Source organism: Amphiura filiformis, chromosome 7 (genome assembly GCF_039555335.1).
Source record: "Amphiura filiformis chromosome 7, Afil_fr2py, whole genome shotgun sequence".
Lineage (NCBI taxonomy): Eukaryota > Metazoa > Echinodermata > Ophiuroidea > Amphilepidida > Amphiuridae > Amphiura > Amphiura filiformis.
Genome location: NC_092634.1, coordinates 39,131,466 through 39,141,277, shown reverse-complemented (window position 1 = coordinate 39,141,277; position 9,812 = coordinate 39,131,466).

The following is a 9,812-nucleotide window of genomic DNA, read 5'->3' as shown; positions in this document are numbered from 1 at the left end:
ACAATGAAAATATATTGAGGCAAGTTACTTTAAGATTTTGAAATTCAAAACAGGGTGTCAGATTTTCAAGCAGGAGTAGTGCCGACTTCCAAATTGCTTTGGTGAAACTTACTTGGTAGTAAAGTATGTAAACCTGTTAGAAATTAAGTTGTAGAGAAGTTTGTGCTCTTAGGATAAAAATCTAAGATAAGGATTATTGAATCCCCAAACCTTTCAAAAACTCTTTGGCTTTTTGGTTACTCCTTCATGTAATTATTCACAAGTTTAGGGTTAGGATTAGGGTTATGGGTAAGATATTAGTGGAAGCTTTCTTACTAAATATTACATGAAGGATCATCCGCTTTTACTTCTGACTACATATCAATCTGGTGCCCTTTTGGAAAAATCATTTATATCAAGCTACAAAGAAATTGAAAATTCAGGAATAATATTTGAGAATGAGCCAAGAACAATAACATTCTAATATTTCTATGTGATAATGTCATTAAAAATTCAAAAACAGGAAAAAATTAAATTTGTAAAAGTCTGTTCAGCAGATTTTAAATTCTTGATATTGCCTCCCACAATATCATAAAAGTACAAAGTTCATAGTGTAATGTACTAGAAATTGGTTAGAAATGATCTGTGGCCATGTGGATGAGATTACCTATTCTATGGTGTTAAGATTGTAATCTTGTGTATATATTTACCTGTACTTCACAATAAGTTGTTTTCTATTTATTTACCTGCATAAGTATAATCAGTACATTAATTACTACATTGTGTAATTCATAGTCAATGTAGGCTAAATTGCATTAGTGTTGATCTTGTTATATTGGATCGGGTGGGATGTGCGGTCGGACTTGAAAATATACAAAATTTGACAAAAAAAGACCCAAAATTTTACTAATTTTCTAGACTATTGCTCTTAAAAAATATAAGGTAAATATGTCAAATTCTGAAAAATGATATAATAAATTTTTTTACCCCTAATTCAGATAGATTAAATAATTTCCAGATATTTTGGAGAAAATGTTGAATTTTTTTAACATTCACCCCCCCCCCTCAATCTAAACCAAAGAGCCTGGAAATACACCCCAAATACGTCGCACATCCCCATACCCACTTTTCCTCTATGAACCCCAGGGTTATGTATCCAACATTTCAAGTGTTGAATTGTGGTTTTTATTATTTAAACTTACAATTTCAAATGTCTTAAAATATTTTTGAACGAAATCCAATATTTGTCTTTAAAAAGCTGGTGCAGCAAATTTGCTCCAAAACTGATTCTAAATAACAGTAGAATAAATTCAAAATTTTGAGGCATTCAACAGAACAAAATTTGCTGTCACAAACATGGAATAATTTTTTTCTGTACAATAAATATAAATGTTACTCTCCTTCTATGTAGGTCTATATACGTATAATATGAGAATTTGTTGCTCTTGCAAGAAATAATTGTTACAAAACTGAATTTGCTTGTTATAAGGTTCAAAAGTTGTAAAGATTTGGAACGAAACATTGTGAACTCCAAATTTGTTTTCATATAATATCTTAAATAGTGTAAAATTGTCACACATAAACATTCCCAGTGCAAGTTATCTCATTGGTGATCGAAATGTATCTAGAAAACTTAAGTTGCATGGAACAGGCTGACCTGTACTGCACCAAAGGTATTAACATTTGCTTATAAGTTCCTTTTTCAGATTTGTCATTGAGCAGCAACAGAGCTTGCGGTATTATCACAGCATGTTTATTCACCGTGTGTGTATACAATCTACTGGTCACTTGATGCCCGTGGTCAGCTGTCGGCAGATCGTCATAGATGGTGGGGACGCCGTATCCAGCATCCCTGTTGCATTGTGTCTTGATCACATATGGGTTCCCTGATCTTTCTTGACCCAGACCTGCCAACTGTCCCTCATTTTGAGGGACTGTTCCTCATTTGGGGTTTTCCAAAGTGCAAAAGAGGGACAGTCCTGCTTTCTGAAAATTTCAATGATGGCAAATTTAAATGTAAGAACAGCAGAAAGTGAGGAAATTTCATTTTAAATTTTGCTATACGCTACGGTTACGTAATAATCGGATTAACTACCATAGCAATAGGTGAAAACAATTTTGAATATACCGCGCTGCACTGATACGCTCACGCGGTACCTCTGCATTGAACCATATCATGTTGATCACTTGCACCTGTAAGATAAGTATCTTTGAAAAGACCGGTATTGTATTCAATCTATGATTATAGACATACACAGGTGATGAGTGCAACCTGCTTGTAGTGCGGCGCGGTATATTCAAAATTGTTTTCACCTATTGCTATGGTAGTTAATCCGATTTATTACATAACTTCGCCAGCGTATAGCATTCTCTTTAAATAATAATAATAATAATCTATTAGTCTTGTGATAAATTTAGATTTGCAAAACCTTCCCTGAATTCTGAGAATATTGCACACCTCAAGTCTTTGAATTTGTCGGTACCTGGTTTGTGTACATCAGTACATGTACAAGGTTTTAGCCTCAATGTCTCTCTTTCTGACTTCGGTATGTTGGCAGGTGGGTCACCAATTGGTCATGTGATTGGAGGATTGTTAACGCAACGCTGAATGAAGATGCTATGATGGCTTCGCAAGCTTCGTTGCTGCTCCGAAGACTCTGAAAAGTAACTTTTTAGTAAATGTCAAAATTTCAAGAGTCTAGTATCAGAATACACACTGCTATTATCAATTAAATATATATGCTTTGGTGAATGTTGTACCTGGTACAGCTCTATGTATATGTATGACTATGGTAATATATAACTGGTAATATAACTTGTCATTAAATGATACTCACAATGTGTACTAATTATATAAAATTTAAGTCGATATAAGATGTGAATGTTGAAAACTTTCAGGGGTATATCCATGTAATACGTCAATACGTGTAGAGGACCTGTATCATAATGCCCCTAGTAATGTATCATGACGTACATCAATGGTGGGTTGGGGTCTGATGAAACGATAACATTGGTGCATTTTGATCTACCATAGGATTTTTAAGGCAATGTTGTTCCTTCGCTATCTTAGAACACAATTTCTTTGTCACCATAGTCCTACTTAAAATCGTAGGCAAAAATTACATTAGATTACCTGGGTCAGTCTGGCTATCCAGAAAGTGACCTTCGCCTAAGGCCCATGGTTGTCAATTGATACTACATCCATATGTACCAGATCAGAACACCAAGTGCATGTGATTTACCAAGTATGTAAGTGCACAACCTGAGCCATACTGCTTGAGACTCTTTTGCAAGTCATTTGAAACACATGTACCATTGAAGGCCAGTAAATTGTGCATGTTTTTCCATTGTAACAAATTTGGAACAAATAATGCTACAGTGGGTTATTCCACTTGAAATCCATACACCCTCTATGGTAGACGTGACCTTATTCTTCCACATAAGGAGTGCTAATTTCAGATGGGGTTACCTGATGAATGGGTGGCTGGAGATTAAGGTCATGTCTTCTATAGGGGGTATATGGATTTCAACTGGAAGAGCCTTATGGCAAAATGCAGAAAAAAAGTATACAAAGCCTTGGACAAAGCTAATCATTGAAGAATTTGCTGTTAGTAACCATTGGTCACTGGTTCAATCCTGGGCTTTGTTCAATCCTAGGCTTTGTGTTGTGATCATTTCGATCAGTGGTTCGTAACAATGCAAGGGTGAGCCAGTTGACCTAGCAACGGTCATATTCTAATGTGCAATACCCCAGCGAATAGAAAACGTAACATTTATTGCAATGGAGAAAATACATGCCAAAATGTTGACTATTATACTGGCTCTATAGGGATGCAGGCATCAGTGATTTGTAAAAGGATGTCCAGGCTTGAAGGACTGATTTGTTAGCTAAGTTCAATATCAAGGCTGTCTGACCAAGGTTAAATATACCCCTGTTTTCCACTGGTGCTTTACTCTATTAAATATTAAATCTACATGTGAATATGTAATCATTGATGTCGTCGTTTCAAAGTGATGTTTGAATATATACCTTCAGCTACCCTATAACCAAGTATAAGAACATTATTATCAAAACATATGTGTGCCTAAAATGTTCTGTGTACATGGTAAAATTCCTTTTGTGGGATCTTAAATGTCAATGTTGTAACTGTAAAATTGTCCATCAATTTTTTATTTCAGTTTACAATCCTTTTTGATGTTTAGCAATGAATTTAGTTGACTGTTTTAAATTATGCTGATGTGGAACAGCAGTGACTTAAATTGAAGCCAAAGTTTGCCCACCTCCTACCTACACTTTGTTTAAGCTTGAGTTTGATAGCGACTTCAGTGCTTTGTTATGCGGTTGCACTAGAGGTGTGCAGATACTTATATGCACTCTGCAGGATTAGGGTATAGTGTGCGCAATTCAGTACTTCAACCAGCGAAATATGCTCGACTACCAAACTCAAAGTAAAACAAAGTTTATACCGTAAAGATTTGCCTAATGGCGCATATGACTGACAAACTAAAAGTGCCCTCTTAAAAATCTCAAACAGCAAATAAGGGTATGGGCCCTTAATTCTTGTTGGGATTTTCAGAGGAGGGAGCTCTCCATGTGTACGTGAAATTTACCTTGAGACAAAGGAGCCCATGTGTGCCGTGAATATTTACGGTATTTAATGTATTCCAAATATAGGTACTCTGTTTATTTAAGCTTGACTGTTATGGTTAAATGATGGCTCTATAATATGAAGTAGCAAGATATTGGAAAGTCTTCGAAGTCTTTGATTGAAAAGACAAAAGTACAGTGTAGTATTTTTAAAAGCAACTAGTCTTGCTTTGTATAATGTTTAAGGCAGAGTAAACACTGCTATACATAGTTTATTTACATATTTATTTGTATTATTTGTATTCTATATCAAGCTTGTAGTATAGGTTGATATTACTTTGCTTATTTTTAAGCTGGGAATGTAGTTCTTTGTATACTCTTCATGCTTCAGTACCAGTCTGGTAGGTGATTGATTGGTTTCAAGCACAATCTACTGTGATAAAGTGTTGACTCATTAGGAATGAAAAACGGTGATGTAGCCAGAGGTGCAAAGACTAAAATAGTTTAAGTTACATCACTATGATCAGGCCAGTGAAAATATAAAATGTGTCTACATGGTCAACTTTAGTAATATTCAAGTATAGTTGAGCATGAACAGGGCAAAAATTTGCACTGGGTAAACAGGAGTTTGGCTAGCTATGCGCCTGCTGAAAAAAATATTGAATCGGCAAGCAGACGAGTCTGATAGGTCCGATTTCTCAAAGATTGGCTGGTAGCCTGGCTTTATAAGCATGCATGCCAGCCCTACCAATATTGATTAATCTTTCCAGTGATATACAATGTGAAATTGTAAGCATTGGTATATAGGACTAATTGGGCTTAAGCTCAATGGCTTAGGAAGCTTGACCACTAGCCATGCTTTGAGAAACTGACCCATAGAGATTTTGCCCTCTTAGCACTGCCATTATGGGCCAAACATAAAACTATAACAGAGGGGAAAACATAGGTAGACATTAGCTATTAGGTAGTGGATAGTAAATAACGCTCTATATTGATTTAAAATAAGGTGTATCATTTCAGAAATGAAAATCTTTTCACATATGTTTCAAGAGAGTTCTCTTTTCAAAATTAGGGTTATACCAATATAACAATTTTTGAAGCGTAAGAAACAAAATTATCTTTTTACTTTGGAGAAAGTATTTCTTGCTTTTTCATATCCAAAGACAAAATTCTGGAGGTTATGTTGTTGTAAAATCTTAACTAGGTTTAATGAGTTGGTCTTTAATTAGTGTATCTAGCATTTTATGTAAACCACTTCAGCATGTTATGGTAGGGTAACTACTTTACTACTAAATCTCTTTATTTTCTGAAATGTGTGCAATTTACCATGTAATAAGTTATGTGGAAAACTTTGTGTAAGGTGTTTAATATTAAATATGAATACCTGAAAATGTGTGTGACATTGTTTCTTTTTTATGTGGTTGGTAACAGTGTTGGCACTACTGGCTTTCTTACAGTGACCCTGCTATTGGTTAATTATATGATTATAATCATCTGAGTAACCAATCGACATAGGGCTTTTAGACCTCTTAGCAATTTAAGCTACAGCTCAACCAGCTAATCTTACCATATATCTGATTGGCTCAATACATGATATACCCCTCTTTGTAAACCAATCAAAATAGTTCTTAGATTCCTTATGGTATAAAACGTGAAGTGATAGCTATTGGAAGCATGTTAGGGGCACTGCATAATGGAATACCTGAGTGAAAGAAGGGCCCAACTCCATCAAAACTGTTTTTGAGATTTTAAGAAAAAACTTTGGAAAAGTTTTATAGATATAATGTTTTCATGTTCAGGGGACCTTTAATACATGAACATACAATATTACATACATTACATACATACATTACATACTGCAAGTGCCAGTTCCGTAAGCAGATGTGTTATAAATAGCTACAGAAATTTCATAATTATCCATAAATTCACAAGTAGAAGCATGTAAACTCCATGAAGTTGGGCCTTTATTCCATAAAACCATGGAAGACTTTAGAGAACAGTCTGCTGGCAATAAAATACTGGAGTTGGGCCCTTCTTCCACTTAGGTATTCAATTGCTGGCATACTTCAGTGCAGTTTAATGACCCTCCTTGTTCACCTTATTCAATGCTGTATAGTGTATACCAAATGCCCCAATTTTGAAATGTGCTCCATGTTTGCTCCAACATTTCTTGGTTGGGGTAGGAGGAGATTCAAAATAAGTTATTATCGTGGACTAAAGAGACAGACTATCCACCAACACGCAAAGTCCCTGTGCTTTGTCATGCCGGGAATTTTTGCATATTTATGTGGGCTGAGCGTGCATGTCTATCAAATCACACACATGTTGAGTGCCTTCACGTTATGCGATGGAGCGTCGTGCATCTTTGCATTTTGTAAAAATACCACAGTATTTGCATAGCAGTTTACTTCTTAGAACGATTACCCCTCACTTAACTGGCCTGCCAGTTGGTGATTGGTCTGTATATTATTAGTTTTGGATATTATCCATACAATGATATATGTTGGTAAAGTACAGAAAGTTAAAAAAAAATAAGGTACCAGTTATGTTCACCCCCTGTATCCTAAACAAAGACAGGTATATCATTATTGGAAGCAGCAGCCAATAGCTACATCTTTTAGCTTGAATTTAAGACCTCATTCGTTGAAATTGTTCAAGAAATAAAGACACAACGATCCATTTCATTTCATTTTTTTTTCCCAAAACCCAAGGAAGATCCCAATTTTAAAGTTGCAGTTTGCTGCATTGCACGCCTTACTGATTTGTACACAAAGCGTTCGCGAATAAGAGAACTTGCGCCATACTACCATTTATTACATGTAGCACTTTAAAACTAGCGACGCGCTTTCATTGATTAGAACACAAAAGTGCAACTTTTGATTTTGTTTCTTCATTAGGTTTTAGATCACCGTTTCTTTAATTCTCAACCAATTTCAACAAATGAGGTCTTAAATCAGAGCTAAAGAATACAGATATTGGCTGCTTGTTTTTATTTTGCCATATTCGTCTTTATCTAGGATATACAGGGGTGAACACAACTGGTACCTTAATTCTTTGGCTTACTGTATATCAGTGGACCTGCAGTAATATTCAGACTTTTAGCCAGAGACTCCCACCTCAGTAGCATTGATTAAAGAACGACAACATGTTACATCAAATATTCTATGTATGTCAAATACTTGGAGTCTATAAGAGGCCCAAAGTCAAACAAGTTCATTGATTTCACTTGTAATTCAATTCAGTAGGCACTCATAATTTAATCAGAAGGCACTCATAATTCAATTCTGTATATTGTACTTTATTACATATTGTATACAACTTTTTCTATACAAACTATTGCACTACACAGGAATGTTTCCTATGGGTTTCATACATCACTTACCAGAAATGATGACATGAAAAATATCCTATGTTGATATAATACTTTACTAAATTCAAATTTGGACAAGGCGTGGATTTTATTTATTAATAGAATTAAAAAAAACCCAAGTTTTCTTCCCTCTCTTTTCCCCCTGACTCAAACTCTGTCAAAGCTTACGATGTGTAGAGATTTATACAAGTTGGTAGTAGACATCAAAGAAAAGTTTAACAAACTAATCTTTTTGTCCGAATAATTTCAGAGTAACCATACTCCATCATCAGCGGTGTGATGCTGTTGAATGACTGCATGACCTTTTCTTCTTGACAATGTCCTTTTCTTTCTTGGACGGGGCTGAGAACTTTCCAAAATCTATGACACTTTACTTCTAGAAAAACCTTCTATAATGTCAAATAAAAGGACATTGTCAAGAAGTTAAGGTCATACATCAGTCATTCACCAGCATCACACCGCTTATGACAGAGTGTGGTTACTCCATTATCAGTAAGTCTGGTTTGGGCACCAATTTCTTTGTATTACTGAATTGCAGTCATATAATTGAATTTCATAACACACAAAATAATAAGCACCCCCTGCAAATGACTTACTTTAGCATTCATGCTGATACTTAGGTCAAACATGTTAACAGAAGTTGTAAAATTTAAATTAAAAAAATATAAACTGAGCTCAAAAAGAAACTTATAAATTTTCACAAGGTCATATCTTGAAATCCTGTCCATCAAATTGAACCAAAATTACACACAGATATACTTCAATACTCTACTCTTAACACATGTCAGTAACCAAGCAGTTATCAACTGACACAACAGCAAAATGCACTGACATGGGACAGCTTCCTGGACCACATTCACAGCCCAGCCCTGTTTCATGAAAAAAGTGTATGAAAAGCAGAAAGCAGCACCGTTTTATCGTCTGTGCAAGGATCTTGTGTGCATTCTCACAGATTTTTTGTCCTGGGTGCCAAATGTTGGGCTGTGAAAGAGAAGGAAGTCCAGGAAGCTGTCCCATGACAGTGCATTTTGCTGTTGTGTCAGTTGGACAACTGCTTGGTTACTGACATGTGTTTTGAGTAGAGTATTAAGGTAATCCTGTGTGTAATTTTAGTTCATTTTGATTGACAGTATTTTAAGATATGACCTTGTGATTCACAAGTTGCAAAAAATTATAAGTTTCTTTTTGAGGTCAGTTTATTTCAATGAGTTGCTATGTTTTTAACTAAAAAGTAATTATATTTGGTTCTAGTTTGCAGTTGAAATGTGAACTCCTCAAAAACAATTCACAAGACAAAAAAGGTAATTGTTACAAATGTGGTGTCATTGTAACAGTAAAGGCGAATAAATAGCTATCCATTGATATGCAACACAATACGAACATGTCACAAATAATCTTAGATATGAATGGTCAAACAAAATTTCCAAACCTTTTTTGAGGAGTTTATAAATAAATAATCAGTAAATTATAATACATTGTTTATTATGATACAAAAATTACATATACGGCATTGTTTATGAAAATAATAGTGTTTTTAAATAACAAATGTGGCCAAGGTACAACCAATATTATAAGAAATTATTTGTTTGGAAGACAGTACCATGTGATTTGCTATAAATTAATGGTTTACTGGAAATCAGTCACACTTAACTTAATTTTAGCTTCTATGTTGAAATATATGTAGCTGTAAAAAGACACACAGTTGGCAAAATCTGAAGGCATCTCACTTAAATGTTATATTGAAGGCTCAGTGGCACAAAGACTTAACTCCATTAGTCACCTGTGTGTAGGATTTCACTCAATGCAGGCATGGGAATTTTCCTTTTTTAAAAGGAATTCCTTTTTTTGGCCCAAATTTCCATGTTTTTTCTTTTT